Below are 27,452 nucleotides of genomic sequence, written 5' to 3' on the forward strand. Positions count from 1 at the left end.
GATCAGGAACCTTGTGTCAAGCTTGATAATGAAAAAGCCCCTTTTGTCTTCATGGGCTCAGTACAGCCCAGCCCCTGTTAAAACCCTGACATGCTGTGCAGTTAACCAATCTCTTACACTGGGGGTGTGGGGTTGGGGTGAGGGAACAGCAAAAAAAAATAAATTGAAAACAAAATGAATACGTTTCCTGAAACAAAGCCAAAATCTGAATAATCCTTAGGTAATGACCATTTATGCAGCTGACAGTTTTCCAAGTTTTTCTTTCCACCCTTTTTAAGTAACATGGGGATCTGGTCCAATTTTAAAGCCAGAGATTACTCAGAACTATTTTTAGGTCATTTCATCCCATTTTTAGTTGACTTGTGTAACCTAGGCGGTAGGTTCATTTCAAAGCTGCAGTGGAAGACATGCCTGAGTTCTCCGCGCACCAGTGCCAGGATGCAAGCCTCCGCCCTCCCAGGAAACTGGCCAGTGATATTCCATCTCCCTTCCTGCTGTCAGCTTCTTGGTAACGCAAGTTTTCCTTCCTTTAGTAGTGGGTTAATCATGGTCCTCCCTCCCCGCAAATATATGTCCATGTCCTGATACCCAGACCTTGGGAATGTTTTCTTACTTGGAAAAAGGGTCTTTGGAGATGTAATTAAAGGTCTTGAGGTATGATTCCCAGGGCGGGCTCTAAATCCAATGATATATGTCCTTTTGAGACAGACGGAAGAAGATACAGACACAGAGGAGAAGGTCATGTGAAGACAAAGGCAGAGACTGGAACGATACCTCTACAAGCCACAGAACGCCAGGAACTACCAGAGGCTGGAAGATGCAAAGATCCTCCCTCAGAACCTCCAGAGGAAGCGTGGCCCTGCCGACACCCTGATGATGGACGTCTGGCCTCCAGAACTGTGAGAGAATAATTTTCTATTGTTTTAAGCCACCCAGTTTGTGGTCATTGGTTTCAGCAGCCACAAGAAACTAATACATTCCAGATACACAGATAAAGTATTTTTATTTCTAACATTACTTACTTAAACAGTAACGGGGACCAGCTTCACATCTTTAGAGCAATCTAAGCATTTCGTCTCTATAGTTATATTAAATAAGACTGAACACAGGCACTGCTTCACATATTCAATACTGTGCAAATACCCATAGTTGAAAAGACACAAGAGGTTGATGGACAGAATTAGCATGTTCACTTCAAGAAAAAGAAAAAAAAAAAAAAAGAAAGACATTTTTCAGTATTGCTTTAGTAAATATGGATTAAAAGGGAGAAAGCTTGTTTCAGTCAAAGGCAGATGGCTCTTTCAGAAATAAATCTGAAATTGCTGACCATCTTCCTTAGATTCACATGTTAGGAAGCAGGTTGGGAAGATGCCTGACTCTAAAATCTCTCTCACACACATTTTAATGGCTCATTATTTTGTGCGAATTTGCTTTTCTTCCTATATAGAAATACAACCACACTTCAGCTTTATTATAGAGTATAATTCTCAAAAGGACGTAAAAGAAAAACCAGACTCACAGATACAGAAAACAAACTAGTGGTTACCAAAGGGGAGAGGGGAAAATTAGGGGTATGGGATTAAGAGATACAAACTCCTACGTATAAAAAAGATAAGCAACAAAGATATATTGTATAGCACAGGAAACTGTAGCCATTATCTTGTAATAACTTAATGGAGTATAATCCGTAAAAACACTGAATCACTATGTTCCAACCTGAAACTAACACATTATAAATCAACTATACTTCAATTTTTTAAAAAGGGGGTAGAAGAGATAGGTAGCTGCTCTGCGAAGAAAGAACTGTAAGAGAACAGATGGCAGCGAGGGACCACTGAACGCCTAAGAGGACAAGACGTGCACGACAAGAAGAAGATCTTCAAAGACAATGCTCAAAATGTGGGCAAAGGAAATTAATAGACACATCACGGAAAAGACCTAAGTCAAAAGTTCACAGGAAGATGGTACAGTTCACTATTAATATTTCACGTGCATGTTTTTCAAATTTTCACAATGTTTTAAGATACAAGGAGACTCCTCATACCCAAATACTGGCCTGTAAGGATGTTCTGCAACGTAAGTGTGTCTTCCAACCTAACTACATTAACACAAGTAAACCTCAAAATGCTTACTAACTTGAATGATAAATTGTAAAAGTAACATTTATTCTACTGAATGCCAAGACTACTGAAGAGCAAAAGTGTTCTTTAGCTTATAAATGGTCCACTTGTAATTTGCTAGCACAACTTTAGAAGTGCTTTCAAGGGGGGGGGGAAAACACTCAAAATATAAACAAACTCTCATCTTCAATAAGACTCCATTACTATAAAAGGTTATGGATGGATCTTAAATAGCTCATAAACAGAGAAAGTATGCCTGGATTGATTTAAGAAACCTGTAAAGTCTTATAGATTTACTTACCCTAGTATAAATTTCATCACTAACCTTTACATAATCATAGAACTGAGGTAGGCACATTGTCCAACACTTAAATTTGGTTTAAGGTAATTACTAGTCCCAAATATAAAAATTACCTATCTCTAGAACAAGTGGGTAGATATTAAAAATAAATTCAGTCTACCTTTACTGTTGAATCAGTATTGCTTCCATAACTATTGATGAAAACTTGAAAAATACTCTCCATGGAAAAATATTCTAATATCAAAAAATTTTTCATCTGAATATTAGCATATTAAGATATAATTGATTAATATTGATAATTTCCTTATTTTTAGACTGCATACAGTGAAATTATGATATGCAGAAGTGATAAATGTCTCATATATTTTAAAACTAAAACTAAGTAGTGGGACTTCCCTGGTGGTCCAGTGGTTAAGAATCTGCCTTCCAATGCCGGGGACGCAGGTTCCATCCCTGGTCAGGGAACTAAGATCCCATGTGCTGCAGGGCAACTAAGCCCGCTTGCTGCAACTACTGAGCTTGTGCACCACAACTAGAGAGCCCACACGTCACAATTACTGAGCCTGCGCACCACAACGAAAGATCCCATGTGCCTCAACTAAGACCCGACGTAGCCGTAAATAAGTTAATTAATTTAATTAATTAATTAATTATGTTTTTTAAAAAAGTAATGACTTGTCATCATGGTAAAGATAGGAGGAGATTATAAAATAATGCTCCTAAATGATGAGAAAGAAATATAGGCTAAATTACAATATTGCTTCTAGATTAAATTTGTAATTTCATTTTTAAAAATCCATTAAGATTTTCATTTTCAGAGAGGGATGGGGAAGCAACAGAAAGATAAAACTGTTTAAGTAGGGTTAATTTTATAGTATGTGAATTATATCTCAGTAAAAAAGTGAGAAAGACTTGGGCACACACCACAAAAAAAGTCTGGGAGGCATTTATTTATAGCCCATCATACTGCCTTAAATTAAAGGTGTTTCTTAATTTGCCAAAAATATTTACACTCAGTTGGCTTATACTTAAATTTTAATGGACTGAATGCATCAATAAAGTGTATTCTGTTGGCTTTTGCTGTCATTGTTCCATCTACAAACAAAACAAACAAAAAATTAAGCCACTGTCCAAATATTAGGAACAATTTATAATGTGTGTAAAGATCTAGAGTTCATTAAAGTTTGATAATAAATAGTCTCAAACCATCAGTACATTATTTACTATTAGGATTATTTACAGTAACAGTAAAATGTTATGGAGGGGGATAAAGTTAATGGCCTCCATCACGTTATCTAGAAGTCATAGAATGCAGCTTCTTTGGAAATCAAGAGGATTTAGTCAGTGCCTAAATACAAAGGCAAGGGCTATACAATGTGGCAGCTAAGAACACAGGGCTCTGGTTTGGGGCCTATCTTTAGTAGACCCAAATCTACTACTGCCTTTAAGACCTTGCACAAATTACATCATCTTAGTTGCAGTCTTCTCATCTGTAAAGTGGGGATAATACAATTTATGGTTCTTGTGCACTAACCCACGTGAAAGCAACAGGCACAATGCCTGGCCCAGGGTGGGCAATTACAAATGTTAGTTGTGCCCCTTAGTTGCCTTGGCTCTGTTCCATAGCTACAGGTTAGGCTAGGCACCCTAGAAATGCTTGTTGTTGATAACACTGGGTCATCAAGTAAGAATGTGAGTGCCGTTCTTGAAAGTGTGCTGACCCCGAACTCTCATACATGGCTGGTTGGAAATCAGTTTGTCAGGCTGAGTAAAGCTCTACTCGGGTTGACATATGCGTACCTTACAACACAGCAAGTCAGCTCCTAGGAATATATTCTACAGAAATGATTACATATGTTCACCAAAAGAACCAGACTGTTGATAACAGCACTATTCATAAAAGCCCCAAACCAGAGACAACCTGAATGCTTATCAATACTAGAACAGACAAGCAAATTGTGGAGTATTCATCAGAGGGAGTATTAAGGATGAACAAACTAACCCATGCCGTGACGCGGATGGACACAAGAGTCCATCGTGTATGTTTCCATTTCTATCAAGTACAGTAACAGGCAAAACTGAGATGGTGCTAGAAGTCAGGATAGTGCCCCTCAGAGGAGGACAGTGACCAGAAGGGACCATAATAGGTGACTCTGGGGTACAAGATGGCTGTATTTCTTGATCTGGGTACATGCACTAGTTTAATCTGTAAAAATTCAAATGCTGCACCCTTAGGATATATACACTTTCCTGTACACATATTATACTTCACTAAAAATTTTTTTAAAAAATCGACCTCTACTGCTGACAAAAACAAAAAGTCTGCGCCCTGCCCAAGGCCATGTACCCAGGACAGCCCAACCACTCTAATCCCTGGCCCTGAAGGCCACAGACCTGTATCAGCCTAACCACTTGCCAAGAGGGTACATGGGTCAGATGCAACTCCCTCTCCCATCCATGATTTCTTCACTCAGCGCTAAGGCTGGCATTTCTCTGTTGCTTTTCACATGTTTGAAACTGGGTGCTTTTCCCTGGCATAGTTCTTCTCTTCTAGACTTTGGCTATCATCTATACGGGAGGAATCTTCAGGTAAAACACACACTTCAGGAAACAGCTGAAATGAACTTACTGACATCGAACTCTTTCCAGTAAACATATCTTACCTCAGGCAAGTCATTTAAAATAAGTGTCCACATTAAAGATACAATTTTAAAGAAATTAACCCTTAAAAGAATCATTTATTTGTAAGCAACTGAAATGAATGTTAGCAATTTATAGGATTTTCTAATTATCAGGTGTACATCATACCATATCAACCTTAGTAAAATTTATAAGGTATCTGAAATATTATTTTAAAAATAAAGCACATAAAAAAATTGTTCTCTGAAATTTTGTACATTCAATTTTAAGACATCAAAATGACTGTTTCTCTGGACCATTATACATGAGAAATAATTTCTTTTTAAAGTAAACATATCATCATAAAAGAATATTTCAGTCAGTGATACTCCCTCCCATCAGTGGAGCACAGGGGATTTTTTAAGGCAGTGAAACTATTCTGTAAGATACTGTGATGGTAGATACACGTCATGAGAGATTTGTCCAAACCCACAGAATGTACAACACAAAGAGTGAACCCTAAGGTAAATGATGCACTTGTAACTACAATAATGTATCAACAGATACAGGTTCATCAGCTGTAACAAACGCAGCACACCACAATACGAATCACAGGAGAACAAGACAGGCAGGAGAAGGAGAAGGAGTATTATGGGAACGCTGTACCTTCTACTCAATGTTTCTATAAACCTAAAGCTGCTCTAAGAATTGAAGGCTATTAATTTAAAAATAAAAATAAATAGATAATGCTCCTTCCCAGCTTTTAAGATTGCCACATTTCACTTTGCTGGTTTTGCAGGAAACACCCATTTGAGAACACAAAAGCAGCGGGAAAGGACCAAAGCTTTCATACATTTTCAAGGGTTTACAATTATTATATACTCAAACATTTTTCACCCATTACTAGTAACTATATAGACACAATTTTAAAAATTCATTATGGAGAATAACTATCTTAGTTTTGTTTTTTTGTTTTTTGTTTTAACTGGGCTGGCATACTGCTCTTCTGTGTAAGAAAATATAATACAAAGTGTATTCAAATAAAAGCAAGAATAAGGGTTGACTTTAATACCTCAGGGAGAAACCCGATCGATTGGGTCCATAAGGAAAGATGTATGCATTAGGTGCTCCCTAATTACGACTGCTTTGGTGGGCAGCAGCGTTGGTGAAACAGATGTTGCAGACCTATTAAAGAAGGGGTTTCAAACATCTGCTTACAATTTTAAGGCAATTGTAAATACAGCAGAGAAGGTCAATTGGGCCAATTAAGGCCGATGTGCAAATCCACCACTGCAGGTTTCTTTTCAAGCTTACATGGACTTGATTTTTTATGCTTCTATTTTCTTCAACCACAATTTTTTTTTTAAACACAGGAAATGGGTTTAATAACAACTTTTGCCCATTTTGATTGTGATTTTTTTTAAACTTGCAACAAACTTTCTGTTCAAGGCACTAACTGCACACCTCTTCTTTCATGATGACCCATTGGGTGTCCCCCCCTCCCCCTCCACGCCTGCTGCTTGGCTCCCTGCAAAGGGGGTCCACACTGCTGCAGGTTCCCAGGGAGGCAACCAATAACCAGAATGAACAAGGGCAAGCATCACCTCCAGAAGGGTCACTACTATGATCTGTGATTTAACAGTGGTCTGAGCGTCGCTGACATTGCAACCAGGAGAATTTGCTATTTCTACTGTAGGCATCTTCACCACCCTTAATTGTCCCTCGGGAAGAAAAGCTCACGCCAGTCAGAGATAATATGAGGAAGGCCGTCCCGGGAAATTCTAGGCAGTGCTTCAAAGACCAAGGCTGGTTTCCTGCTCAAAGGCTGGCACAGGGTGGAGTGAGACTCAGAGGGAGGTGCAAGGTCAGCGAACAGGCAGGGTTTCCACCCCAAACATTAACAGGTAATTTTTTTTTTTTTGCGGTACGCGGGCCTCTCACTGCTGTGGCCTCTCCCGCCGCAGAGCACAGGCTCCGGACGCGCAGGCTCAGCGGCCATGGTTCACGGGCCCAGCCGCTCCGCGGCATGCGGGATCCCCCCGGACCGGGGCACAAACCCCGCGTCCCCTGCATCGGCAGGCGGACTCTCAACCACTGCGCCACCAGGGAAGCCCGGTAATTTTTTTTTAACCTGAAAGCTTAATAGCTTGATTTTTAGGGTCACTAAGTAGATATAAATGTCCAAGAAGCCCCAAAATGGCCTGCTTTGATGGGAATAAGAAATAAACCTGACCTACCTTCTATCCCATGAGCTCAGAGAGATGGTAAATTTTTTGGTGGCCCACACCACTGTTTTATTCTCTTTATATAGAGAGAGAGAGACAGAGAGACCAAAAAAAGCAAGCTTAGGCAGACCTAGGTTCAAATTCAAATTCTGTACTTGCTAGCTGAGGGACCTCAAGGTTTGTTTCCTCATCTATAAAATGGGAATACTGCCACCTTCCAAAGCGTTAAATGTTGACACATAGTAGGCAGTCAGTAAATGCTGAGTTTCTGACCTTCTTCTGAGACCTGCAGGCTCTCCACCAAGACACTCCTAGGGGCTTTGAGCTGTGTTCCTAAGGAGGGGGTTCGGGGAGACACAGTTCTCTTGAGTTTCTATTTGTTTGTTTATTTGGGGGAAGGTCTATTCAGTTTTAGAGCTGTTGATGTTGTCCTTGCTTTGTTTTTAGTAAAACAAAAAAGAGAGTGGATAACGAAAGTATGCACTTAAGTTCTAAGAAAAGAAATCCTTTTGGGAGCAGGATGGAAGAAATAATACTAAGAACGAAGAAAATTCTGAAGGAAAGTCAATATAACACACAGAAATCTAAGTTAAGAAAGAACTCTTTCTTATGTTCTCTTTTTACTTTTCAACCTTGAGGCTCAGCTCACTCAGGTCTGAGCAAGAATAAAGAGTTCTGCTTGTCTAAACAACGGCTAAATCTGAAAGCAAACAGCTCAACTCATGTGGTTCTTCAGCAACATTCCTGTCAATAAACCCGTCTTTGCTCGACTGGTCCAACAATGCCAGATTTAGAGCTGTCCGCTCATCCCTCGTCCAGCACGCAAGGGGATTTTCAAAAGGCCATTATAAGAACAGCTCTCACAATCTTTGCAGCCTTTTCAAAAACACAAAAATCTAATTCATTTGGCTCACTGTTTCAACTATCCAGCTTAAACTAATTTTAAAATCTCCCTTTTGTAAATAGTGAGGTTGGGAACACCACCACTGCCACAATATAAAATGATTGTATTTTTCTCATTTGCAACAAATTACCATCGTTTTATGATTGAAAAACTTCAGGCAGAAACCTTAAGAAAAACTACCTGGGGTTCATAATATACAAACAGCACCAGATGCTGAAAATATTTTTAATATCAAAATAAAAGTTTGGAGGGCAAAATTTCCTTTTTCTAAAAACTCAAGGGTTTAGCATAGGACGTAGTATAAAAAGTGACAAATAAAGAAATAAGAGCTGGTATCATCGCAGCACACTGAAATCAGGATCTAGTACAAACTCATTTCTATGAATCATTTAAAAGGAATTTCATCGTGCTAACAACATCAGCACAGAAAGTTACAGTAAGCATTAACAGTAAATACCAATATCTATCTATAGATATATTTATACTTCCTTATGGTAAGTATAAACAGCATCTTATTCACTACCCTACTAATGGGTCTCAATTTGCTAGAATTGCATATTAAGCTAAGTAACTGATATCTAAAGTACCTCAATTTTTTAATGTCTCAAAAGTAATTTTTCTTTAAAATATTGCATATGGTAAATTGTAAAACCAAAATAACCCTTGGCTTGAAACTCCAAAGAATTGGAATATCACTGAGCTAGAAAGAAAAAACCAGCATAAAGAGAATCCTCTTCCTAATATTCCATATGCCTAAAGCACTGACACTCTAGTTCTTTCAGTAGGATTTGTTTTTTTTTTCCCTGTTGACAGCAGCGATACATATTCACAGAAGAAATTCTTTAAAATTCAGAAAAATCACGAGGTGGGGCTGGGGTGGGGTGGGAGTCCTCCTGTAATTCCATTCCCCACAGAGCACTGCCTTGAATATATTCTGGTAAACTTTTCTCGCCTTCTTTCAATGTACGCACAAAGCTGATTTCTTTACTTTTTTAAAACAAAAATTGGGTCATACTTGGGGTATTGTTTTTTCATCTGTTTTTATGGGGTTTATTGTTTTTAATAGATATACAAATAGTTCTAACAACTGTACAGTTAATCGAATGGATATAAAGTTTAACTTCCTATTATTAGGCACTGAAACGGTCTCTGTTTTTCTGTATTTCACACAGTGGAGCAGTGAACATGCAGATATACATATCTTTGTGTCCACTGTGTCTTCTTGGTTCAAATTCCTACAAACTGAATGATCATATCAAAACAGATGCACATTTTAAATCATGTGTCACACAGTTCACGCCAGAAAGGTTGTATTAATTCTGTGCCAACAGTGTGAGAATACCCTTTAACCCACACCTTTGCTCACAATTCAGGGTGCAAAAAATTATATATTTTCCCACTTTTATTAATAATGATATTCAGATGTTTTCCCACACTTTTACTGGTCACCTGACTGCTTCCATTGGGAATGGACTGCTCACTTCCTTTACCCATTTTTCAACGTAAAACTTTTTGTGTATTGAAAATATTAACCCTTTGCTTCCTATTTATTGTTCCAAATATTTTTTTCTCCATTGGTCACCTGACTATTTCACAGTGTTTCTTGACATACAGAAATTTATTACTCTACAGAAACCTATCTTTTCCTTTTAGCGTTTTTCCTTGGATTTTTAGGCTAGCAAGGCCTTTCCTAGGCCAAAAGCAAATAAACAATAGGTTTTACATATTGAACTAATATTGGGAGAGCACTGATTTTGATTGCAATGATTGAGAGGGCAAAACACAGTTAAGGAAAGAAAGAAGAAATCCCGAGGGAGTGAGAAAGAAGTGAGAAGGCTTCTAAAAATAACATTTGGCAGACATCGGCTAAATGCAAGTCTAATTTGCTTCTTAGTTAATGAAGGAGAAAATGGAGACGGTGAAGGAATAAAAGGTCCATTCTAGAATGGTAATAATAAAATCCCTTTTGAAGACAATAACAACATTCTTGTTATACGCGGAAATTTAACCCTAAAATAATAAAGCACATATTGATATAACAGCACGGTGAATAAATTCCATTTAAGCGATGTTATTCTAACAACGACCCAGAAAATGTTGGAACTATAAAGTAGTTTGTTATGTGCCCAGTTTGGGGAGGATAATACCCACTTAGAGAACCACAGGGTCTCAGTAACATACCTGGAAAAGACCTTTTTGTCTGAGACCAATTAATCAATAATTATGTGCCAATAGGCTAATGTGTACATTGTTTATAAAGAGATCATATAGGAACATATGTGCATGTTCACATAAGTTTTACTTATTTCAAAAAGTTTTAAAAATCTGTTAAATTTGGTTCATTTTTCTACTCATTAAACATAATCGGAATCTCATCAGGGTCCAACGGAAAAGAATGAGTTTGGCAGCTTTTGGCCAGGCCTCTGCACCTCCTTCCAGTGGGTGGAGATGGAACCCCTGGGGGCACCTGGGTGGGAGGAAGCCAGAGACTTGCCCAGACCAACAGGCTAGAAACCCTGCGCCCACGGGGAGTGGGGGGTGGGGGGTGCCCAGCAGCGTCTCCCCAGACTCTACCTGAGACTCCACCTGGCTCTGCCTGCCTTCACTCTCTAACTAGCTTTCCCAGCTCCATCCTCCAACCTTCTCCTTAATTCTTGAGTTACCCAACATCAGCCTCCAACACATTTCTTCTCTGCTCAAGTCACATAAGTCTTGACATGTAAAAAACTCAGTAGTTTCTGACACAAAGTAAAAATTAAAACTCAGGGAGAGATGGCTTTGATGCAAAATGTCCGTAGCCCTGAAGTTTGCTTACCCTATGAAAAAGCTACCTTGTTTCAGCTCTTTCTTTCCCAGTACATCTCACACGGTTTTACACCTAAATTTTGTTCCTTTCACTTTCTTCTCTTCATGCTCAACACCCATCCCTAAAATGGGCCTAGTGGGAGAGATGAGGTGGGGAGACTAGAGATGGGAAGAAAATGGGGAAGTTGGTCAATTTCCTACTACTTTTCAGAAAATATTTATATGGTGGCAGCAGCTCTCCAGTAGCATCACTGTTAGAGGCTTAACTTTTTTCTTCCTATAAATATATTAAAAAGTGAGCCAGATGTGGATTTGCACTTTAACATTCCTGTGTACATTTCAATACCTATGTATTCTCTCTCAGGGCAAGGAAGGGACTTGGAGAAAAGAGTGGGCAAAAGGATGATGCAGTGGTGACCCAGGTCAGCTCACCCCTCCGTGGGGCCTTCCCTTTAGCATTTAGCAGACTGGAGCACAGGTGGAGGCTCTGTGCTGCAGAAACTCTGCCCTAGCCGAGCAGTTGGGGAAAATAGAGGCGACTGCTCTCCATCATGAACCTCGGCACTCCTGACCCTCCCCAGGCTTGCAGGGGCGACCCAGGAAGCCCCCTCCCAGAGACTGAGCATGAACTCGGGAAGGTCCACGCTGCACAGGAGAGGGGACACATGCGCATGCCTCTCCTCAGCACCCTGAGCCTTTGGGTCCCGGGTCCTCCCAGCTCCCTTCCTCATGGAAGGGCACAGAAAAGGGGCAGATGCCCTTGGGGTGGGTTTTGTCTGTAGCCACCTCTGGAGATTTGGGGACTGGGGAACAGCAGGGCGCCACTGGTCAACAACTATGAAAGTCGTGGTTGAATGCTCGCCCTCAAATGTTCTTACTGTGTTTTCTATATCCCTTCACCCCCAACTCCAATGAGGAGTCCCCCAGCGTGGGGTGGTCAGATTCCCCAGGCTGGCCAGGAATCAGGGGAATGGGCAGAAGGTGACTTCTCAGGACACCCCTCCCAGCACATCCAGGTGTCGGCAGGTCCCCCACTGCTCTTTTCCCAGAGGGGATGCACGGGGACTGAGGGGTACAGTCCTATGGCCAGGGGCTGATGGGTGGGTGGGCTGGGAACCAGGTGCCCCGAAACTGGCTGTATTTTCTCTTAGCAAAAGCCTTTTCGTACCACACCTCACCCCCACCCTCCGTAAAAGAAAACCTGCTACGGAGTAAAGCAAGCTATTTCAACAATTAGGTTAAGAGCCTTCTACATTTCAGAAACATGTATGTGAAAAATTAAAAAGCAGAAAAGGTGAAACTAGATTCACCTCATTTTTTGGTATTGATTCCTAGGTGAATTCCGAACAGTTTTTGAAGCTAACAGTATATACTACAGCGCCAGCCCAGGAAACTTGTCAGCGCTCCTAAATGAAGATGCTCCTGGGGCTGTTCACCCTCACACAGCACTTTTTTATGAAGATCAGAGAATAATTCTATTTTCTCTAAGCGCTTCCATTTTTCATCTGCATAGTTGCAGATAGTTCAACAGAGCAGATTTGACTCTTTGCTGTTAGTCATTTTAAGGAAAAACTTTATAACTGGGACAAATAGGGTTAACAGAAAATTACCCATGAGTTCCTCTGGATTATCTGGGCTACAAGTCACATGGGATGGGGGGGTTCATCCCTTCTCTCAGCTTCCTCTGAATCCAGAGGACTCCTCTCCTGGTGGAAAGGGTCACCCCAGCCTCCTGTGCGCCTGAGACAACACCTGTAAATCGCCATAAACGCCGTCCTGCTGCTCGGTGGCAGGCTATCTGCTGTCCCACTGACAAGGACTTTCACTTGTCTTTACTCAGTAAGCAAGAGGGAAACAAGAGTCCTTCCCCAGGACATATACCCACTGCCTTCCAGCACGGTGCCAGGGACACCTCTCTAACAAGTACCAGACGGATGGGGGACCTGAACTTCAGCTGGTTAAGTTTCCCTCTACAACCTGTTTCTTAAGTCATCCCCTGTGGCCTTGAGACCCCATCCAAGTCCTGGTACACAACAAGTGCCTTCTACACAGGGGCCAACCTCAGTCACAGACATCTAAGTCTTTATTTTATGCATCATTTTTATTCATTCCTACCACTGCTTTCAATATTTTTCCCCAACCACTCTATCTCTACCATTGCTTCTCCTTTTGTCCCTCCCAATTTTAATTCAGAATCTGATAGATTCTACTGCATACACTGATAGCATACTTAAAAACTGCCTTAAATAACTTCTGGGACAGAGAAAGGCAGAAGAAAGGGAGGGAAAGAAAGGAAGAGAGGAAAAGCACGAATTCTCTAACTTTCAAATGCAAGCACAACTTTCTTAAACATTCTTTGGCTCTCTAGGACACAGTGCACACCATCGCTGCAAGATTCTCATGGTTAATGAGAATTGAAAATGTCCTAAAATACAGCCATCTTCTAACTAGGGCAAAACATCTTTCCAAGAGGGCATGTAAGCACGAACAGTTCTAAGAGAAAAAAATCCCCAGAGCTTCAACTTTCCATATGCGTTCTTTCCTAAGACACGTCTATTTCACAATGGGCTTGGAGGTCTGGGCACACACAAGCTCTATGTTTAAACCTCCCCTGAAATGCCTGCCTCCCTCCCAACATGACAAAACAAGAAATATCTCTTACCCTCCTTGGGTCTAACTGTAGCACAGCCCAGAATGTAAAAACCTTCCATAGTGGGGCTTCCCTGGTGGCGCAGTGGTTGAGAGTCCGCCTGCCGATGCAGGGGACACGGGTTCGTGCCCCGGTCCGGGAAGATCCCACATGCCGCGGAGCGGCTAGGCCCGTGAGCCATGGCCGCTGAGCCTGCACGTCCGGAGCCTGTGCTCCGCAACGGGAGAGGCCACAACAGTGAGAGGCCCGCGTACTGCCAAAAAAAGAAAAAAAAAAAGAAAAAACAAAAAACCTTCCATAGGGGTAACAAAGAGTAATGCCAAACACTGATGACAGTAAAAAAAAAAAAGGCCTCAGAGGTCTGCAGAAGCAGTGACGTCTTGGGATCGCTCGGATAACGCAACATCTCAGGACAGAAGTGGAACTTAAGCAGGATCTTGGGGCGTAGGGGAATGCAGGGTCGGGGTGGGCGCGGAGAATCAGACCAAGAGTAGTAGCCCTTTCTCCCCATGCGTGAAGAAGGTACCAGCTTCCTTCCTGTCTATGAGAATACGGCCAATAATTTGAACAGTTCAAGGAGGGAAAAGAAAGCTTCGTAAGAGATATTGCATCGATGAAGCCAATGTCACAAGGTAGACCCCAGAGAAGAGGTCATCTATGGGTGCAGGACTGCCCGCAGGGGACATCTCAGAACTTTTTTTTTTTTTGCTTGTCACAATGACTAGAGTTTAGCTCTCAGAGGGCCCAGAGCCTCATGCTGTCCTACAATGAGCAACTACTCTCCCACCCACTGAAACAAATTTTTAATGCCCCTCTGGTCACTCATGTAGATGTGAAACCTGTTCATAATTATCTGACATGAGAACCTAATTTTATTTTTACATAAAAACAAAAAGCACTTTCTGTACAGTTTTATTATTCCAAGGATGTTACCGCCATGTAAATCAACGGAGGATGGGTAAAGTACAAAGTACATAGCTGTTTCCCATTATCAAAAATCGTGTCATCCAAGGCAACAGCACTCATGCTGTCTGAATTATCCAATGCAACACATCTTTATTAGTCTATCCAGCAGCCAGCATATTCACGTACAGGTACAAACATCTAAATACTTCATATGGGGACTTCCCTGGCGGCCCCGTGGTTAAGACTTCGCCTTCCAATGCAGGGGGTGCAGGTTCGATCCCTGGTCTGGGAGCTAAGATCCCACATGCCTCGCAGCCAAAAAACCAAAACATAAAACAGAAGCAATATTGTAACAAATTCCATGAAGACTTTAAAAACGGTCCACATCAAAAAACAAATCTTAAAAAAAGAATTTGTAATGTAAATAAATAAATACTTCATGTTTTCCTGAACATTCAGATATGAACACATATTAAGATGCATAATATTTTGCCTTTCTTTTTATTTCTCCTTTTTATTATGCTTGGAATATTATATCGATTTCTTTAAACTACATCTGAAGCTTGCTTATATAGTCTATGAATTTAACTTCAAGAGGTTAAAGATGGCATTACAGGGCTTCCCTGGTGGCACAGTGGTTGAGAGTCCGTCTGCCGATGCAGGGGACGTGGGTTCGTGCCCCGGTCCGGGAGGATCCCACATGCCGTGGAGCGGCTGGGCCCGTGAGCCATGGCCGCTGAGCCTGCGCGTCCAGAGCCTGTGCTCCGCAACGGGAGAAGCCGCAGCAGTGAGAGGCCCGTGTACCGCAAAAAAAAAAAAAAAAAAAAGATGGCATTACAAAATATTTGTTATAAAAAGAGGTATGGACATGGCACAACATGAATGAACCTTTCACTTATACTAAGTGAGAGAAACCAGACAAAAGAAGGCCACATTATATGATTCCATTTATGTGAAATGTCCAGATTAGGCAAATCTAAAGAGGGAAAAAAGTAGATAGTGGTTGCTTAGGGCTAGAATAGGGGTTGGGGGGAGGGGGCAGGGGACACGGGGTGTCGGGGAGGAAGGAGTGCCTGCTAATGGGTGCAGGGTTTCTCTCTGGGGTGACGAAAATGCTGTACATTTGACTGTAGTGATGGTTGCACAAGTGTGAATATTCGAAAACCCACTGAATTAATTGTACACTTCAAGTGTTGAATTGTATAGGATGCAAATCGTATCTCAAAAAAAAGCTGTTTAAAGAAAAAAAGAGAAGTATGGGTCTAATCTGGTTGGAAACCACTACTCTATTCTGAGTTACTCACATGGAAGGAAAGGCAGGCCAGAACATCCTGGTGGGACTCCTGCAGTGTTAGACGGTGCTGTGAAGTGACAGAGCACTTCTGGCATCTAGGTTGTGGATGGCTTTAGTTATAAAAGACGTACAACTGGCAATAATCTTAGGTGAGACTTTCTAAAATAGAACTCTGTCTCAGATTACAAGTAAATACCATGGCTTCTACGGGTCAGAAAGACATAAATAACATACACTATACCAATAGTAGTCCTTTGAAACACTCCAGACCCAATTAACACACTGAAAAAGCATTAAAACATAACCCGCTCTAGGAAGTATATCATCAGGCACCGTAATACAGTCCCCAGGGCAACAAAAACAAAAACAGAAGGAAAAAAATACATGAATGCCCAAAGAGCACCCACCACCAATAATCACCTAGTTAAGAGAAAACCACATCTAGGGATCATGTTCCCTCACCTCTAGTTATGAGGTGGGTATGAGCCAGAGCATGAAATGGCTGATGTATTTTGAAATCAGAAAAGCAGTGCAAAGGAGCTCAGATTTACTAGGACGTGAACCCACACACGCACGCAGACACACACACGCACGCATGCAGACACACCCCATGCACTTTTTCCTGGTGGTGTCATACTTTGATTACCTTAAATTTATTAATTTATTAATATAGGCCATTTCCACTTTGCATGGTACCATGTTAACTGAAATTCATCCATGTGGGAACCGCGTCCTCACAAACCATGCCAAGTGAGGTCACTTGGCCATTTTATACATATTGTTGTATACACGTCAATCCCAATCTCCCAGTCCATCACACCACCGCCACCGCCGCCGCCACTTTCCCCCCTTGGTGTCCATATGTTAGTCCTCTACATCTGTGTCTCAATTTCTGCCCTGCAAACCGGTTCATCCGCACCATTTTTCTAGGTTCCACATATATGCGTTAATATACGATATTTGTTTTTCTCTTTCTGACTTACTTTACTCTGTATGACAGTCTCTAGATCGATCCATGTCTCTACAAATGACCCAGGTGACGTTTTTAAAAGTCTTCACACTAATATGGGACTTCACGTAAAGCCTCGTCCAGGATGGTTTACCTCTTGTTCCAAACTGCCATTTCATACCCCAGGCACACGAGCTATTCCAGTTCCACACTGGTGCTTCAGCGGTACTCCAGAATGGGACAATGAACAATCCTCGAGATATTTTCTCCTTCCCTTTCTTTAACCTTTCTTCCTGTCCCACCCAATCCCAAAGCTGGAGACTGGAAGACAGAAGGCAGAGGTGGGGCGGGAGAAATACAGAGAACTGCCATCTCCTTACTATGCCTTCTCATCGCACTAGCCCTGTTCCGCAGTAGCCTGCAATGATTCACGTTGTTTGTACTTTTATCTGTGTGTACTTGAGGGAGGCCAGCCAGCCTGGGTGAGGCCTTGGAAAAACAATGAGCCGTAGCGCCAAAGCCCCAGCATCAACCCTCCTTTGCTCGCCCACCCAGAACCTCCTGGGGCGCCCTGGCTTCTCAGAGCTCCCACCCCACACTGGCATCTCAGGGGCCCACCTTCTGGTTGCTTCATACAAGTTCAAGTTCCCCTAGTCAAAGTAGAGTGGGCCTATTTGTTTTTTTTTTAATTTAATTGAATTTTTTATTGAACTATAGTTGATTTACAATGTTGTGCCAGTCTCCACTGTACAGCAAAGTGACTCAGTTATACACATACATTTTTTTAAATATTCTTTTCCAATATGGTTTATCTCAGGATATTGAATATAGTTCCCTGTATATACTGCTATACAGTAGGACCTTGTTTATCCATTCTATATATAATACTTTGCATCTGCTAATCCCAAACTCTCATTCCTTCCCTCCCCCAGTCCACTCTCCCTTGGCAACCACAAGTCTGTTCTCTATGTCTGTGAGCCTGTTTCTGTTCCCTAGATAGGTTCATTTGTGCCATATTTTAGATTCCACATATAAGTGATATCATACGGTATTTGTCTTTTTCTTTCTGACTTACTTCACTTAATATGATAATCTCTAGTTGTATCCATGTTGTTGCAAATTGTATTATTTCATTCTTTTTTATGGCTGAGTAGTATTCCATTGTACATCAGGGTGGTCTTGTTTTTTCTGGAAATCCCAGTTCTTAGCTGGTTGTCATTTATTTTGGGGGCCTTGGTTTTTCTTAATTTATTAATTATTTTAAATATTTTCATTAAATAGCTAAAGTCATTAAAAGCTTACATAAAAATCTCACTCATTGCCCTTAAACTTATGAATTCTTATCTCATCAAAAGCATGGCTAAATCTCCACTTCCTGTCTTCTCCTTTTTCATGTTTTTATATTTAATTCTTTAATCCATCTGGAATTTTTGATACATCTCCAAAAGACCAAAAGTAACTACTGGCTAAGCATTACTTGAAATATAAAGTTGGAACTCTTTCCCTAACCACCAAGCCTCGTCTCTAAGTGGAACCACAACTGGCGAAAGTGAGGTTGGAAAGATCAGTCTCTAATGAAAAACAGAGGATTGAGGGGAAACAATCAAAACAGCCTTAAATGTGTCTTCTCAATGCATCCACTCTTTCAACAAACATTTATTTACTAAGCCCCTGCCTCGCCCAGGCTCAAGGGACACAGCAGTAAACAAGTTGCTGACTTTGTTAAGTTTGAGTTTCCACAAACAAAATCCAGGCCAGGAAGAGGTGTGGACAGAGGGTGTGTCACAATGGTAGGAGCCGACCCTGCCATGGGGACGTCCGCCATGGGGACATCCAAGCAGGGGTGCAAAGGAAGACCATGCACACGTGCAGGGCAGGGCCTTCCAGTGAAGGGACAGCATACAGAGCACACAACAAAGGTCTATAAAACATCCACTCTCCGAGTGAGCCTGCTCGAGATCTCCTCTCCGATGACCTTTCCCTGGCTCCGAACGCCTGCAGCAGGCTGTGATCTGCTGAAGTTCCCATGCGGTTTGTGGCTTTAACTTTATTGCCACTATATGGCAGGTTCCAGGTCAGAAGGAGCAGGGCAAGAATGCATGAGTGTCCTTGCTTTCATGCACACATGTGCCTTGTATGTAATACCTGTAGGGGGAGGGGCTTTCACTGAGCACCTGCTCTCTCCCTGGTATCGAATTTAGTTTTTGGATTTCATCTTATTCTGAGTAGGCATAATTATTCCTGATTTTTCAGATGAGGAAACTAAACAGAGAGGAGTCATATAACTTCCTCAGGGCCACTCAGGTAGCAACTGGTGAAGCAGGACTCAAGCCAGGTTCATCAGACTCCAAAGCCACGCCCTCCCGGAAGCCATGCTCCTTCCCCAAACTGGCCACCTAAGACAAAGTTTGAATCAATGAAGTGGGAAGGACGAGTCAGACCAATGTGCAGGGAAAGCTGCTGATGTCTCACTGTTAATTAGACCCCAAGTTCAAGTTTTATTTGGAGATATTCAAATTTTAATTGTAAGCTTTTTTTAATTGAGAAAAATACACAAAAATTAACATAAGCATTATCATGTAAGCCAAATACACTAAGTCAAATTACAACTTCAGCTTTATTTTACAAGGAAAAGAGGCTGAAGAAACAGGCAATAAATAAAAAGGAAAAATTATTTCTCTTAGAAATTCACCTGATACAGGGATTACTGCATTTTTCAAACCATGTCTAGTTTAGACATGGCACATCTGGTATGATAGATGCTGTGTGTGAATGGAAACAAGTGTAGAGTAATAAATGTTTCCCAGTGTTAAATAAACACCTCAGCGGTTCAGACTTTGCCCATTTCTCCACAGTAGGAGGCACTTATCTACTTTAACACTCTGCTACTTAGAGATTAGCACTCAATCAATTACCATCCACATGAGTTTATTTTTACAGAGAGCTTCAATAAAACGAGTGTGAAAATAAGTTAAACACATTCTATTCATTTTCTCAATTTTTCACCTCTCCCAATGGTGGATATGTTGACAGAAAAATTACTTCATTTTATTCCAACTGACATTTGTGGAATGCTAACCAGGTTCTGTGCTAAGGGCTCAGGGACAGGATATGACAAAGAGGAATGAAATGTGGTCTCCGGTCATTAAAAAGCACATATAACCTACCTTACAACACGGGCTATGTCCCTATAGCACAAATGAAGGCGAATATAGGGAAATTCTTGACCCACCAATCTCAACAACTCCCTCTTTCTGCCCCCAACTCAAAACCCTCTGCACTTTGCCCACATAATTTACCTGTGTTTGGTTAGAGCTGCTGTTCTATGTGGTTTGTCGAGCTACTCTCAGCTGCTTCCAGATGTGGAAATACCTTTTCATCAAGAGATGTTTATTACATTTTATTTTTAAACACTACCTGCCTACTTCTGACATGCATTTCTAAATTTCTGTACCACCTTTTTTAACAACAGCTTTATTGAGTTATGATCCAAATACCATAAGTTCACCCTTTTAAACTGTAAGATTCAGTCGTCTTAGTGTATTCACAGTTATACAACCAGCATCACTATCTAATTCCAGAACATCTTCATCACCCCAAAAAGAAGCCACTTACCCATTAGTAATCCCTCCCCAATTCCCCACCCCATTCCAGGCAACCACTCACTTACTCTGTATCTCTGTGGATTTGTCTGTTCTGGGCATTTCATATAAATGAAACCATACAATATGTGGTCTTTTGGGTCTGGCTTCTTCCACTTAGCATAACGTTTTCATGGTTCATCCATGTTGTACCACGTATCAGTACTTCATTCCTTTTCATGGCTTAATAATATTCCATTGTACAAATAGACCACATTTTTATCTATCCATTCATCCACTGATGCACACTTGGGTTGTTTGGCTACTGTGAATAGTGATGTGTGTGCACAAGTTTTTGTGTGGACATATGTTCCATTTCTCTTGGGTAGGTATCTGGGAGTAGGCTTGCTGAAGAGCATGGTAACTCCATGTCTAACCTTGTGAAGCTAACAGATTGTTTCCAAAGTGGCTGCAGCATTTTGCATTCCCACCATCAAGGTATGAGGGTTCTAATTTCTCTACATCCTCACCAACACTTCCCATCACCCACCTCTTTTGTTTTAGCTGTTCCAGTGGGGCTGACGTGGATCTCCCTGTGGGTACTACTCATCTTTAAAGCAGTCAGTTTCATCATGTCCTGCTGCAGCGGAGAAAGGAAGGAAGGTCTGTGCTGCTGGAGGGTGCAAGGGCTCCCTCCAAGCTCCAAAAGCTCATGCCCAGCCTCCTGACTCAATTACTTCCCCACCAAAGCAATACCGTCTCTGCTTGTATGAAGGAATAAAGACGTACATTTGTACAGTTAGGTACTTAAAATGATTTGAAATATTGGTTGTGATCTTCCTATGAAGTAAAGAACCAACTTTTTCTCCATGGTGCCTTCTGTGTAATACTTAAGCTGAGAATGGACAGTTTGCCTGGTATTGTCCTGGAGCTTCACATAGCTCATTTAACCTATACGACAACTGTAAATTAGGCATTCTTTTTCTAATCTACAATCAAGAAAACTGAAGCTCAGTGAAGTTAGATACTCCTGCACTCTGCCTAAGGAGTGAAGTCAGTCTGTCACAGCTGAGCAGCCAAACTCCAAGGAATGAATGAGCCACTGACACCTACTGCTAATTCCAGGGACCAGATGCAACTTTGCTGTTAAAGAGATGGAAACAGGGACATCCAGGAGTGAAAATGCAAGATGCACAGAGGGGTAATTCTCCAATCCTTTCTCAGCATCCAAAAAGCTCATCTTCTTTGGGATTTCCTTCAAAAAACTATAGAATGGAGGTTGGAAAGGGAGTGAGACTGTAAATGAAATAAGATTAGCCAGAATCTGGTAACTGTTGATGGTAACTGATAAATACCTGAGCATCCCCTGTAATATTCTGTCAACTTCTATATACATATCTGAGATTTTCTATACTAAAAAGTAAATTACAGTCTCAAACTATCTCCCTCAAAATATTTACTAATTACAAAAAGGGAAATACTAAGTTTACAGTGGAGAATCCTGGCAGACACTACCCTAGCCTAGGATTAACATCATGTAGCCCCCCCACCCCCGAGTCAAGGTTAATATCATGTACCCCCGAGATGGTGCAACAAGAAGAGCCTATCACCTCTGTGGTATTCATCCCCAAAACACACAAGCTCAATGTAATCATGAGAAAACATCAGACAGACTCAAAGTAAGGGACATTCTACAAAATACCTGACCAGTACTCTTCAAAAGTGTCAAGGTCGTAAAAGACAAGGATAGACAGAGGAATTGTCACAGCCTGGAAGGAAACATGACAAATAATTGCAAGGTGATATCCTGGACTGGATCTCAAACAGAAAAATGACATCTGTGAAAAGACTAGTAAAACCAAATAAGTCCTGCAAATTTGGTGAACAGTTGTGCAGGAAAGAGTTACCACAGTGGCCCTTGTGCTTACCCTTGGAAAGACCTGCTGCGAGGTGTTCCGTGACTAGCTTCTGGGAACTGGGTACTAGGAATATTCTCATCATTTCCTAACTGATGAGGGTGGCATACTGTGCCTACACTGTCTGTTCAAATAATATGGTGTATGCTGAACATCACTTTCCTTCTGGCAGTCTAAAATTTTGGCATGGGCTAGGCAGTGGGTGCCTACATGATCAGCCCCCAATAAAAACCCTGGGCACTGTGTCCTGAGTGAGCTTCCCTGGTAGGCAGCACTTGGTATCTGTTGCCACTGCTCATTGCTGGGGGAATTAAGTGTGTCCTGTGTGAACCCATGGGGAGAAGAGTCTCGGAAGCATCACCCAATTTCCTCCAGGCTTCACCCTGTGCCTTTTCCCTTTGCTGATTTTGCTTTGCATCCTTCTGTTGTAACAAGTCACAGCCGTGAGTACGACTACATGTCCTGTGGGTCCCCCTAATAAATCAGTGAATCTGAGGGTGGTCCTGGAAACCCCCAATACAATAATTGTACCAAAGTTAATTTCTTGCTTTTGATAAATGTACTGTGACTGTGTCAGATTTAACATAAGGAGAAGCTGGGTGGAAATTTTACAGAAATTCTATTTTTGCATAACCTGTAACTATCTAAAAAAAATTGGTTTAAAAGGTTAATTACTCCACAAGTAATTCACGTGGAAAATTTGGTACAAAATTTGGAAAAAACAGAGAAGCATAAAGAATAAAAATAAAATTCCTAAGAATTCTCCCTTCCCAAGAAAAACAATCAGTATAAAAATAACAACTCTTCTTTCCCCCTCACAGGTTTCTCACCCATCAGTCGCTTTCCCCAGAAGGCCATGGAGAAATAGTTTGGGGTAATACCATAGTAATGACTGTGGGGGAAGCGGGTTTTCGAAAAGTTACGTCAACTTAATGGGTCTCACAAGCTTCAGTGGTCACACTTCAACTGTGGATAATAACGCTGCCCCTTTACCAGTAAAACTTTCTGTCTGAAATTAATGATGGAAAAATGAAGTATAAACCAACAGAGCTCATAAAGATGCTACACCAGGCTTCCCTGGTGGCACAGTGGTTGAGAGTCCGCCTGCCGATGCAGGGGACACGGGTTCGTGCCCCGGTCTGGGAAGATCCCACATGCCGCGGAGCGGCTGGGCCCGTGAGCCATGGCTGCTGAGCCTGCGCGTCCGGAGCCTGTGTTCCGCAACGGGAGAGGCCACAACAGTGAGAAGTCCGCGTACCGCAAAAAAAAGGAAAAAAAGATGCTACATCATACTGGGATAGGCAGTAACATAAAACAAGACAACATATTTATAAAGAGGAGTTGATTCTTGTTGTGCCAGAAAATGAGCAATGGTTCAAGAAATGCTGTGGTCTGTCAAAAGGAGATGGGAATTACCCTGCAGGGGCTGCCACTGGGAAAATCTGGGATACTTTGAGCACAAAAATAAATAATGACATCTAGTATCAATACATTATAAACCATTGAATAAAACAAAAATCCACACATTTGTACTGACATAAATAAAGAATGAGAAAGGAAAGCTATTTCTTACACAGAATGTCAACAAATAAATGTTAAAGAAATGAGTTAGAAGCTCGCTATTTTGCCACCTGATTCATGCAAGAGTCATAATAAAACTATTGGGTGAAAGTCTGAAACTAGCCTCTAAGTATCTCCCCATAGATTACTTATTTGGTACGAAAGGAAAATGGTGATCTCTGTACCCCACCTTCACCAAGTGATAAATGTTAACCTTGCAGGTACAGGACAACTGGCATTCTGAGCCTCCTGATGCACTGCTCTGAGGACACAACATCCCACGTGCTAAGTTCCTGCCCCAAACTGCCTGAATCAAACCCAGTATTCCTCAAAATGGCAATGCCATCTATGGCGAAGGCAGGCTGGGGTAATGCTCCAGGTTAAAGGAGACTCCGGGGACATGACAAGTAAATGCAATTGGGCCATCTTGGAATAGGGGGAAATGACCACAGCGAACATGATCAGGACAACTGGCAACATGTAAATATCCATTGTTAGGTAATGGCATTATGCCAATGTTAAACTGGCTAAATTTTATAATTGTGCTGTAGTTACATAAGAGAAGGTCTTATTAGCGCTGAGGGCCATGGGGGCATGATGGCTGCAACTGAGTCAAATGGCTCAAAATATACACATACACGCAACATATGTGTGTATGTGTATGTTAATTTCTTCACTGAGTGAGAGAAAAAAACTAAATGTGGCAAATTGTTAGGTCAGTCTTTATATTCATCTTTATTTCAAAATCAAAGTTTAAAGGATTGCTCAACTATTGCAAAATGGAAATGGAAAATGGGAAGCAATGAAGTCCTCAAGAAGATTAGCCTGCCGCCCATGACAGCCTAACTGTAGAGTCATACTAACAGCAGTCCTCTGCACAGCAGCAAAAGCAAGACAGAGCACTGGGGGACGGACAGCCTGCCCAAGACCAGATGGAGCTGGGGTAGTATGTGAGAACACAGAGCCACGCAATGAAGAGTTAAAAGTGTCCAAGACAAAAGGGAGTAGGAGACATGAGGTTGCTGCCATGCGAACCCACACCAGATGTTAGAGAAGGCCCTGGTGGCCATCCAAGAGAAGGCGTGACCCACCTGCAGACCCTGACAGAGGAGGAGATGGGGCTGGGCAGGGATGCTGTTTCGCCAGGTCAGTGCAGAGGGCCCATATCTGGAGACTGAGAACTGCATCTCTGGATGGGCTCTGTGCCCTATGGTAGGAGGGTAGAAACTGGGGAGGCATAATAATTAATTGTAAGAAATGAAGCTTCTCTGGCTTCATTTTCTTCACTTGCACAAGAAGGGGGAGAGAGGAGGTGTGGGAAAGGCCCTTGGTACAAAGTGCTCAATAGATATCTTTCAGCTGGCTAACTCCTGCAAAACTAGGGAGTAAGCCAAAAAGGAGGATGCCAAGGCAACCGTGAAGAGGGAACACAACAAAAGAGACAGTATTGTCCCAGGATGGTGGCTAAGGGGACATTCCAAATGACAGTGGTGCTCCAGGCCTAGAAGATGGCTGCTGGAAAGGAAAACTAGAACCAAGTAATGCATTCAAGCATTTGGAAAATAACACTGATAAGTTGTTATGTGTGTACACACACTAGTTAGCAGGCTTTAGTATATTCTCAAAGCTGAACATTTTTATCAACTCCTCCCAAAATAACCCCCTACCCATCATCCATCAATCCCCATCTCCCCCAACTGCCACCCCCTGGCAACTACCAATCTTACTCTGTGTCTCTATAGATTAGCCTATTCCGGGCATTTCGTATAAACGAAATCATATAATACGCGGTCTTCTGTGACAGGCTTCTTTCACTTAGCACAATGTTTTCAAGGTTCACCGATGCTGGATCACGTATGAGTGCCTCATTTCTTTCTATGGCTGAATACTACTCCATTGTATGGACAGACCACATTTTGTTGATCCATTCATCTACTGGGCTGCTCTCTCCTTTTGGCTACCATGAGTAATGCTGCTACAAATATCCACGCACAAGTCTGTATGTGGACATATGTTTCACTTCTCTAGGGTTGATACCTAGAAGTAGAAATGATGGGTCATATAGTAACTCTATGTTTATTGAACCTTTTGAGAAAACTCCAGTCTTCCAAAGCTCTTGCACCACGTTACATTGCCATCAGCAGTATAAGAGGGCTCCAATTTCTCCGTATCTTCAACAACAATTATTACTGTCTTTTCCTTCACGGCCATCTTAATGTGTAGGAGGTAGTAATTTGTTGTGGTTTTGATTCACATTTCCCTGATGGCTGATGATGTTGGGCATCTTTTCATGTGCTTTATGAGCACATCTGTTTTCCCTCACAAAATGTTCTTTCCAATTTCACATTCTGCCCTACCAGTTCAGAAACGCTTGGCATCTGCTCCTCTCACCCTCTTGTTCCCTGTGGTGTGCCTGCCTGGGTGACCGTCCCATTCACCGATGTTGACTAGCCCTACAGAGCCTATAACTCAGCTTCCAGGCCTGGAAGGGGATGAAAGAACCTCTAAACAAGTACTTATAAGTGTGACAGACCAGAGAAGGAAGCACAGGAAAGGCCCGGTGGCTTGCCAAAGTGAAAGCCATTCAGTGATGGCTGAAATGGAGCCCCAAGGTCTCTGGACTATTCTTTCCACTAAGCCATGCCATGCCCCTAATTCAACACTTGCCATTTCTTACCTGCCACAAATTCCCCAAATCCCACATGAGCCAACAGTGTACTTGCAATCATAAATATGAGTGCTCACTCTTCTCCCATGCCCAGCATGGCATGGCACAAACAAAACAATAACCCTGCAGGCCTCTGGGGATGCACAGTCAGTGGGGAGACATGGCACACACAAGCACCAGACTGATGCAGGTAGAGAGCTACTGACTCTACCTGAAGACATGAATGAGGCGTCCAGAGGACAGAACTCGCCAAGACTGCCCAGTGGGAATGAATCAGATGGAAAATGGTGGGGAAAATACTCAGGCAGTGGGAGCAGCGCATTCAAAGTTCCACCTCATAGAAGGTGTGCGGTGAAACTGAAACAAAAAGGATCAGGGTCACAGGCAGACCCAAGGCTGGGAAAAAAAGGTTAGAGCCAAGTGGTTGTCTTCTCTGGCATGCTAAGGGCTGGGACTGTCTAGATTAGGAAATGTAAAACCTGTGAGCTTTTGAGATAAAAAGGGACGTGATCAGATGTGCACTTAAAGAGCTCACCCAAGTGACAGTGTCCCTGAACATCATACAGATAGATTTTTTTCCAGCAAGTTATGAAAATTGAGAACTACTATAAAACAACACTGAAACTTGCTCAAGATTCTCATTGTACTATTTCTTCTGAGGGAAGTTTTGCTGCTCAAGGCCCAAGAGACCATCTGAACCCCCTATGATGGGGTTAAAAAGTGTTACCATATCATGTGGAACTCTGCTGTGTGCCCCAAAGCAGTCATCTTCAAACCTAGGTCTTGCATACCGCCTAAACGAACTGCAAAAAAACTATGAAAGCCTTGCATGTTTCTAAGTTGACATATAAATTTGGATAGTTGCAAAGGATGGAATTTCTGGCTTGGGGCAGACATTGATATTTTAAATAAAACTATTACATTGCTCGGGCTTGCCTGGTGGCACAGTGGTTA

General features: G+C 41.9%; 1 protein-coding gene and 1 long non-coding RNA gene across 3 annotated transcripts in view; one reads left to right on the plus strand and one right to left on the minus strand.

Annotated features, from left to right (window-relative positions):
• Positions 1-27,452, minus strand: part of HLCS (holocarboxylase synthetase) — a 198,168-nt gene that overhangs the window by 83,235 nt on the left and 87,481 nt on the right. The window lies entirely within an intron of this gene.
• LOC137225444 (uncharacterized) lies at positions 382-22,365 on the plus strand. Of its 2 annotated transcripts, none has more exons than XR_010943847.1 (3): positions 382-508; positions 709-899; positions 20,919-22,365. It is a non-coding gene; the product is annotated as an uncharacterized lncRNA (long non-coding RNA). The 2 variants fall into 2 exon arrangements; XR_010943846.1 differs by lacking the exon at positions 20,919-22,365 and adding an exon at positions 1,765-3,919.

Source organism: Pseudorca crassidens, chromosome 5 (assembly GCF_039906515.1).
Source record: "Pseudorca crassidens isolate mPseCra1 chromosome 5, mPseCra1.hap1, whole genome shotgun sequence".
NCBI classification, from domain to species: Eukaryota; Metazoa; Chordata; class Mammalia; order Artiodactyla; family Delphinidae; genus Pseudorca; species Pseudorca crassidens.